This window comes from Wolffia australiana, chromosome 16 (assembly GCF_029677425.1).
Source record: "Wolffia australiana isolate 7733 chromosome 16, ASM2967742v1".
Lineage (NCBI taxonomy): Eukaryota > Viridiplantae > Streptophyta > Magnoliopsida > Alismatales > Araceae > Wolffia > Wolffia australiana.
Window position 1 is genome coordinate 81352 of NC_135850.1, and position 9854 is coordinate 91205.

Below are 9854 nucleotides of genomic sequence, written 5' to 3' on the forward strand. Positions count from 1 at the left end.
GGGCGGCAAGCCAATCACACATTCCACATCTCATTAAATGTTCATTATAACACATGTGTGACGGACATGATAAAGTCCCTATACATGATCTGACTTAGTGAATTATGATGATAACATAAAAATATTCTACAATTGCACATTTTGAGTATTACCATTCAAATAAAACTCAAGAAGGATGTCAATATATCCCTATACAAAATCAATATCTACTCCCACTCATAGGAAAAATTTGTATAACCATATAACCATTAGTGTGGGGACATTAAGGCCATATAGTGGGTGTTTCCTAGTGAAACAAAACACCAAATTGATATGTACGGATCCCTAAATAATATTATACCAAGTTGCGTATAATGCTTATTCACCTCATGGTTATGTAATTATTCCTTAGACTGAAGACACTAAAGATATCTTATGAATTGACATTTGTAGTTTGATTATATCCCAGCCGTCTTAGCTCGGGTGTTGGAATAAGTTCTCAAAGATGATTGAGTGGTATAGATGGGATTCTCATCCCTTGGTATAAGAGAAGACAATGTGATAAAGTCCTTCACCGAAGTAGTTGAATATTGGAGAATAGTTCTCTTATAGTTTTTGAATGCATCAATACTAGTAGATGGCAGATCATGGTTTGATAGTTGACCATGCCATAAGTCAATTTTAGAGCGTCAAGTGGATCAAAGACTATACACACATGGTAACCAATAAGATAAAGGTTTCATCAGGGATCCAATACACGGTGTAGCTTGACACCTCTCATGATGAAAACTAGACTTCCCAATTAGGCAAAATTTATATGTGATTAATTAATCTATATGGTGATTATATATAATTGATTTGGAAGAGCAATAAGGGTTATTGGATTGTTGGAGTTTTTTATTAGATTAATACATGGGCCTAGAGGGCAAAAACCAAATAGTATTTTAGATATTCGAAGACAGACTTAAAGTTTAGTGAATTCTTATGTGGTGTTGGTTTGTTGACCATGCACTTGTCATGTAATTAAGTATTATTGATAGAGGTGGCGATTGATCTCAATGCTAATGGAACAAGGCTTTGGGCTTCAAGCACTGATAGCTGAACTAACCATATGGGCCGCCCAAAACCTGAAGCTTTCAATCAGAAATCAACGTCATCAAGTATAAATAGGAGGAAGGCTTTGAACAAAATTCAACCATGCCAATACTTGTCATGTTTGCACCTTGTTCTCTATTTTCATGTCAGCTCCTCCCCCTCTTGCTATGATCAAAATGATGTGGCGATGCTAGCAATAAGATGACTGGCATTGTCAAAATGAAGGAACAACATCAATGTTAATGTTGTGTCAATATGTCTTGAGTCTTAACATATGAAAAACACAATATGCCTTACTGAAGGAACTAAAAGCTTGCAGATTCGGTTGTGCACATGTGATATGAACATGAGCTTTAAATACCCCTTATGATTCCACTTTCTATATTCTACTACACATATCGTTAAATTTTCATCTCAATCATAGCCCCATAACCTAACAAACAATCTCATCTTGAATACACAATCACCTTCATGGACTTGTGTACCAATTATAGATAGGAAAATTTGGAATATATGATGGAAATATATGTGGCTGACAAGTCAATCACACATTCTGTATCTCATTTCATATTCACCATTATAATGTATTCATTATAGTGCACATCTGATGCTTATAATGAAGTCTATGAATACATGATCAGACTTAGAGAAATTATGATGAGATCGTTATATGGATATTACTAGTCTTCCACCATATGTTCTAAATATTCCCATTTGAAGGATATTCGAGAAGGAAATCAAAGTATCAAGATAGAATACTATTATATAACCTCAATCATGTGATGAATCTGGTTATTCACATAGCCATTTTTGTGGAGACACTAAGGATAGACAGTGGATGCTTCTTCATAGAAAAAGTTCATTGAATCCCTGAATGGTGTTATACCAAAATATCAATCACATCGATTCACGTCATGGTTGTGCAAGTAATCCTTAAACCAAAACTCCAAAAATATCTTATGGACGGACAGTTGTGCTTTGACTATGACCTACGATCCCAATCATGGGATGCTCTTTAACCTTAGTTTGAGTGCACAAAGAAATTTTGTGAAGATGATTGAATGGTAAAGATGGGATCGTATACCCTCGATATAAGAGGAGACATCTCAAAGAAGAAGATGTGATAAAGTCCTTAGCCAAGGTAGTGAAAAATTTGATAATAGTTACATAGTGATTTCCAAACGCATCAGTACTGCTCGAATGACTGATTAGGGTTTGATAATAGACTGATAAGCCGAAAATAGGGGTAAAAACTATGCAATTTTTAGCCCTTGTCGTTGTGGATTTTGGCTTATGCAATAAAATTTATAAGAACTCCACTTAGGACGTATAGTGATAAGTACGAGTGTCGTCCAAGGGAAGCTAGTAAGGAATTCGATTTGGTGATTGTATTGGTCGTTTCACTCTGATTAAACTGAATTTGATCTTCAATGAGGATCAAGTCCCCCTAATTAGATGAGAATTTAGAAAGGGGGGTAGAAGAGTTGAGATGAATAGAAGAAATATGGAGCTCTAAATTCGCTTCTTTGATCCTAATAAAGGATCCAAGAGGTCAATTAGAGAGGTTAAAGGGAATTTTTAATTTGAGTTTGGTTTATTTTTGCAACTTTGATAATTCAGAACTGAAATGGGGGTAATTTAATCTCCTAAGAATTAAAACTAATTTTTTTAGAGTTTTTATTTGGAATGCAGTTGAATGCTTAGTTGAATCCCTCAAATTCTCCTCCCAATCCTAATTAGGGCTTGTACATGCCGCTCAAGCCAAGCGATTTGGAATTTCAGATCAAAACCAAGAAGAAGAAACAAGAAATTGAACTAATCTCATTCAAAATGCACAAATCCAAATACAATTAAGGAAAAAGTACCAGATAACTTGATCCAGGGTGGGACTCCTCTCTGTCTTGCATCTGTGATAGAGGACCATCAAGAATAAGCTCCCCCTCTCAAAATTTAGCTTTTATACTTAGGTTATATGGTAAAAGTCACCATTTTACCCCCGTTTAATACTTAATATTTATCTATCAATGTAGGATGGATATGAATGATCCAACCATACAGATAGAAAGAGGGGATCAAGACGAACAAATCCATAAAAAAATAATCTCAATCGGAATTGAGGATCAAAAGTTATTAATAAATCAAATTTAAACTAATTTAATCCATTGGATTTAAAATTGATTTATTTATTAATTTCGTTTTTAAACACGCAATGACGTGTCGCTCTCTCATTGGCTGGCGCATTTTGAATCCTCCTTTTTGCAGAAAAGTCCTTAAAAAGCCTGGAATTGCTTTTGGACGCCGCCCAAAAGTAATTGCGTATATGCCCCTGGTGCACTCTCCTAAAAATATTAAAAATATATATTAAAAATTGCAATAAAACCCTGTAAAATTTTAAATTGGATCTCTACGCCTGCAGTGGCGACCGAGAGCTGTTTTCAGCGTCTTTTGCAACGAAAGTTTGCAAAAAGGCCCTTGAAAGTTCGAAAATAATAAAAATACTTTTTTCTATTATAAATATAGTTTTTTCCTTAAAAAAATACATTTCGTCTTCAAATAAATCTCATAAAAATCCTAAAAATTCGTAAAAAAATTCTAAAAAATTCTAGAAAATTCACTGATTCATTCCCATGCTGATAAATGTCGAAATAAAATATTAAATATGCCATTTTCATTCAAAAATAATTATTTTGAGCTATAATAAATCCTTTAAAATTTATAGAATTAACAGAAAATTAGGGAAAAATCAGAAATCACTTGAAAACACAATTTTCATGTATATATATGATAACAACCCCATTTTAAGCTCTTTAAATGCATAAAATTGTGCTAATCACATGAAATAAAGACAGAAATTAGGGTGTTATCATAGACCATACCCTAAGGTGTCCTTGAAGTTTCAAGTGAATGAGGGACTATACATACATGGTAACCAATGCAAACAGGTTCCATGAGCGAGCCAACACACAGTCATTTGTATCTTCTATAGCACAAGGTGTAGCTTAGCACCCCACATGTTGTACACTCAACCTATTGGTTGGGTTATATCGATCTGACATTAATTAATCTATATGATGATATAGTTAATTAATTTATAGGGTCAATAAAGGTTATTTGTCTTCAAGCTTCATTACCTAAAAGGATACATGGGCCTAGAGAATAGCACGCAAGTGGTCTTTTGGATGTCGAAAGATATACTTAAGTTATGAGAGTTTTTTTATGAAAAGCACCCTCTTAGTGTAAATAGGGAAGGCCCTGAAAAAATTTCACCTGCACAAGAATTGTTCAAGGGCCTTCCCCTTTTTATCATATTTTCCCATGGCTCCTCTTCATTCTCAATGCGATCGGGATGACGTAATAGTGGCAATGGAGGTTGAATGGAGCTCATTATCGTGATGGAGGAGATTCAATGTGCAGAGGACCACGTGAATACTTGTAGAGACTGCACACATGAGCAGCTCCACATGACTCATTAGAGGATCAAAGGGATCATGGATGTGATCTGTGTCGAGGTGATTTGTTTCATAAGTTAAATGATGCTGTTGTGATTCATTAAATTCTTTCCCTGCGGTTCATTTTGAATTTAATGAATCAACTCTCTAGAATGCAACATTGTTAAGCCATATGTTTATTCATCTGTTCATGGTGTTTGATTTTGTCTCAACTATGTTTGGCTCAAAATTTTCATCGCCAAAATTCCATCATCAATCCCACTCCATCATTTGCTTGAGATATAAATGGTATGCCTGTTGGAGAAAGAGGCAACATGAGATAAAGATAGTAAGAGAGAAAGAAAAAGGAAGAAACAAAGAAAGAGAGATAGCACGAGAGATAAATAGAGATAATTAATGATGCTCATTGTAGCTGTAGGTTTGTTGGGCTGATGACAGATTATCAATTTTTGTTTTACAAATAAGAATGATTGATCTGGCGGCCATTAGTGTAGAGAAATATTGGACAGATGGTGGGTGATCTTTAGGTAAAAGGTTCACTAAATTGATTCAATTCATAGTCTTGTAAGTGGTCCCTAGACCGAAGACATCAAAGAAATTCCGTGTGCTGATTAATTTTTTGTAAATATTTTAATAAAATCCATAAGTATTTGTTTTGTTGAATGTTCAGAGTGGATTATGCAAATTGAACCCTCATTCAATGGGTTTGGATTAGTTGAAACATGTTCATGCATATCAGGGATTATGCATATGAAGATAAACAACTCTATATGGTTCACACATGCATTGGGTGACTACGTTCATGTATGCAAAGATATGTGATGTTCAGCTATGAAGTTGATGGGTCATATTATTGAGTCAGGCTTCAGGATTTTATGACATTTTGATAACCAAGGCCTATGTCATTGGTCAAATATTTATGTGAATCTGGCTCCATTTGGCTAGTGAACATATATTGGGCAACATGGACTTCTGTACCTACCTTGGATATTTATATATAAATTAAAGTATTAACTTATAATAGCTTAACTACAGATGAATAATATTAAATATTCATAATATTTTGAGGAAGATAATTTCAGATATCTAAAATTTTTTTTGAGTTTTTTAGTTGATATTCATAGAGGACATGTAATCATTGGATTTTATTTCATGCAATGTGAACTAAATGGGAAAGTTGTAACGATCCCAATTCAAAATTAACAAGTTATTATCCTTAAATATTCATAGGCTCCAGAATCATGCCATTTAATGCAGGAGTGAAGAAGTTACAAGGGGCACAATAATGCAACTCAAGATTTGTACCTTCATCAACATTTTCCTGAAGACTATTCAATGGAGGTTTTTTCTATTTATTTTTCAAGTTTTTGAGATTATATCTAACAGCCATAAAAATCCCTAGGCTCTAGAATTGTCCCATTTGATGCCGGATAATATTGTGACTCAAGATTTCTTGTTTCATCAACCTTAAATTTAAGATCATCCACCAGACATTTTGGCTATGTTTTTTAAAATAATCATGATATCAGAATATTTGTAAAATTATATATTGTCTAAAATTATTCCATTTCATGCATTATTGAATAATTATACGAAAATATGGAGAGCATTTAAAATCTTGGAGATAAAGTAATGAACTTGCAGGATGAAAAGTATTAATTGAAAATATTTTCTCAAAATTAATTCTGATCATTATTTATTCTCTTCTTATTATGCAGATAGCTTATCCATATATTTTTAATGTTTTAAAATTTATAGGCAAGAGGAGGAAGCATCAAGAAGTGATTTCACAATATCTCAAACATAAAATCCTTATTTTCACTAGTCTTCAACGGGTGCTGAACTAGATGCTGAGAAAGATTAAATCCAGATCAACATACAAGAGAAGGTAGAGGTAACAAGAATGGAAGCAAAGAATCATGATATAGGTAAAAACAAGGGATATTGAACCATCTTGTCATACTTAAATAATTATTCAAGGTATTTTCATAAAAATAATTTAAATGACTTTTTCTTAATGACTATCCTTGAAATTTTATGTGGCTGAAATTATCTACATATCCGTAAATTTTAGATTAATTAAATGTTTGAACAATTAGTTCATCCCGGAAGACTTCGAGGGTCAATTAGGCCAAGGCTTTGAGGATTGAAGAAGTGAAATCTTTGGGGGCTGAGTCTTGGAGATCAAGCATCCCCTTTCCATCGAAAAGATTAGTGTTTGAGGATGACTGAGCTTCTACAAGATTTTATTTTACTTTTATCCTTGTTACACACTAATAATAAGTGTTTTTCGTAGTGGGTATTCATACAAACTTGGTCAAGAGGCATCATCAACTTTGGCACGATACCCTCGTACAGCACTAAGGACTTGTTGAAGTTGTACAAAAAAAACTATGTCTACCCTAGGGAACGACAGGCGTTATCTGTCACTCACATATCACAATGACGGACCCACGGTGGATGACGTGACGGTGACGTGGGACAAAATTTATTCCCGTGACGGTGACATAGTACCCATGACGCATGACGTGACAGTGATGGAGGGTCTGGGACGCGTGACATGATGCGATGGGCAACACAAATGACACTCGTGAAAGAATTTTAAAATCATTTAAAAAGGGGAAAATTGGGGAAACAGTTTCTCTTTAGAATACTTTAATAAATAGTATTATGAATGGTTCAAAACATTTAGAGTTTTTAAAAATTTAATACGTCATTATAATATATTATTTTTATTGCATGATTTTTCTAAGTCAATATATGTGTTTTTTGGGCTTTTATTTCATTTAATATGAATTGTTAAATAATTTTTTTATTTTATTTTGCGCCGCTACGTGTCATCATTCAATTTATAGAACAGTGAAAAATCAGGGCATTCTATGATGATTGGCGCCAGCCAATCGTTGGTTGAGTTAATGGTTGGCATCAGCCCATCATTAACTGGGCAATCATCACTTCGTGATTCGCAAAGCGATGATTGCTGTCATAACTAAGACATTTTGTCTTTACTTGGTTGGCGCAGAGTGACATGGTGCGTTCCCATCCACATGTTTAAAACAAAAGGGAAAGAAAAGAAGAATAAAGGAGAGAGAGGATGACGTGACGCGCGCTATGATGTGGCGCCACGACAGCCTCGAAAAGGAACAACAATTCACTATAGCCTCAATGTTTTGTATCAAAGTTTGCTTCCCTGCATCATTAAATTTAAAAATGCACACTGTTAAATAATAAAATTGTCAACGGCTCAGAAAAATTAACAAAGTCCTTAATGAATAATCTATACAAGCCTGTGTGGCTGAGGAATCCTCTAAGTCCGTAGTGATGTGGAACGATGTGTAAGGATCGACGACCGTTCTGACATTTATTGGGAAAATTTAATGCAAGTGGGAATCAATGCTCAGGTGATCCCATGTCAGACAACGGATCTACATCAAGCCAAAATAAGAGGACAATTGATTTCCACTTTTAGCTCCACAAATGTAGAAGGTAGCTGGAAATGGGAAAAACACTGCTGAGTGTAGGGATAATGACGGTGGAGAATGGGGTACGATGATCACCAATCATGGGCACAACGACAGCCCAATGAGGGGGATGACGATCGTCAGTGAAGGAGATAAAAACCATTGATGATGGGGATGACGAATATCATTGATATAGATGATCATTGACATCCTAGACAGAGATGACAACCATCATGAATGGGGATGAGGAAGAAGACGCACACAATAAGTATTTCTCTCGTGCTCTTTCCCTGTGTATCTATATTTCTTTCTCTCTCTTGTTCACTTGCTTTCCCATTGTCTCCTCTTTTTTCTCTCACCCTCTCTTTATTGCTTCATGTCTCTCACTCTTTATCACTCCATATCCCTCTCTGTTTTTATCTCGTTTGTTCTGCATTTCTGTCTCATGAGTGTTCTTTTTCAATCTCTCTCTCTTCCAATCTCACTCTCTACCTCTGATACAAAATAAAAGATGTGGGTGAAGGCAATTAATGAAAGGGATTAGGCGTAAGAGTGAGGAGAGAACTAGAGAGAAGTAATTGAACAAAGATGAGAATTGGTGTGTTTTCAGAGCACATGTCTTTAACGATCTGGACATCACTTTTTCTTTTAAGAGGATAAAGCCAAGTATACTTACTCAAATCATCAATGAATAGCACAGAATATTAATATCCATAACGTGAAGTAACTGGCGAGGGCCCCCATAAGTCAGAATGAATTATTTCAAGATAGTTACTAGAAGAATGATTCGTTTGTAGAAATGGCAATTTATGAGATTTTGCAATATTGCAAGCATCACTTGTAAAGTTTTTGTCTCTCTGTGAAACAGGAAGTCCAAATTTATTATAGAAGATAGAGCACAAAATTGGGGTGTCCTAATCTTGAGTGCCAAGTGGTTGAAGATGCCTTTTTCCCCAATGAAAGGAGCTTTTGTAGGTCTATGAGTTTCCAAGTAGTAAGGACCATCCTTAATTGTTCCTCTGAGCAGAATCTGGGGGTTATTTTGTCCATCACAAGACAATAAAGATCATGAAATTCAACGTATACTCAGTTATATCTAGAAAGTTTATATACAGATAGCAAGTTTTTGGTAATGTCTGTTACATAAAAAATATCTTTTAAATTAAGTATTATATTTGAAGTAGAAATTATAGAAGAACCAATAGACAAAATTCTCAAACCTTTACCATTACCTATGTGAAGCTGATCATTCTGCTGATAAGGTTGTTGTTGAGTCAATGTGTTCTGATCAACAATAATATGATGTATAGCTCGGCTATCAACATACCATTCTTGATTTTCTTTAGACATGCGCCAAACCGTGCGAGCGGATTGCGCTCGTGCGGTTGGGCGCATGTGCGAAGCGGTTGTGCAAATTTTCGCACAGGAATTTCGCACACCGCAACCCCCCCCCCCACAGCGCGCCGCCCCCCTCCTTCCCCCCTGCCCCGCCACGCCGGCCCCCTCCTCCCCCCCCTGCCGCGCCGCCCCTCTCCTCAACCCCCTGCCCCATCGCGCCGCCCCCCCCCCCCCCGGGCCCAGCACGCGCTTGATCAGGTTGCTATTGTATGTGGCCGCGTTGTCCGCGGTCGCATCCGACTCCCTCCCCGGGTCCCCCTTGGCCGGCCACCCCGCCTCCGGCACCTCAGTCACGTTCATGGTGTGCATGGCGAAGTAGGTGGCGTCGACGACGGCGTCGAAGACGTTGGTGTAGTGGAGGAGGGTGTTGGGGTCAACGGCCTCCTTGTTGGGCGGCAGCGGCCGGAAGAGCGCGTAGTCCAGGGGGATGACGACGCCGGCGGCGACGTAGTCGTAGTAGGGGTAGAGATTG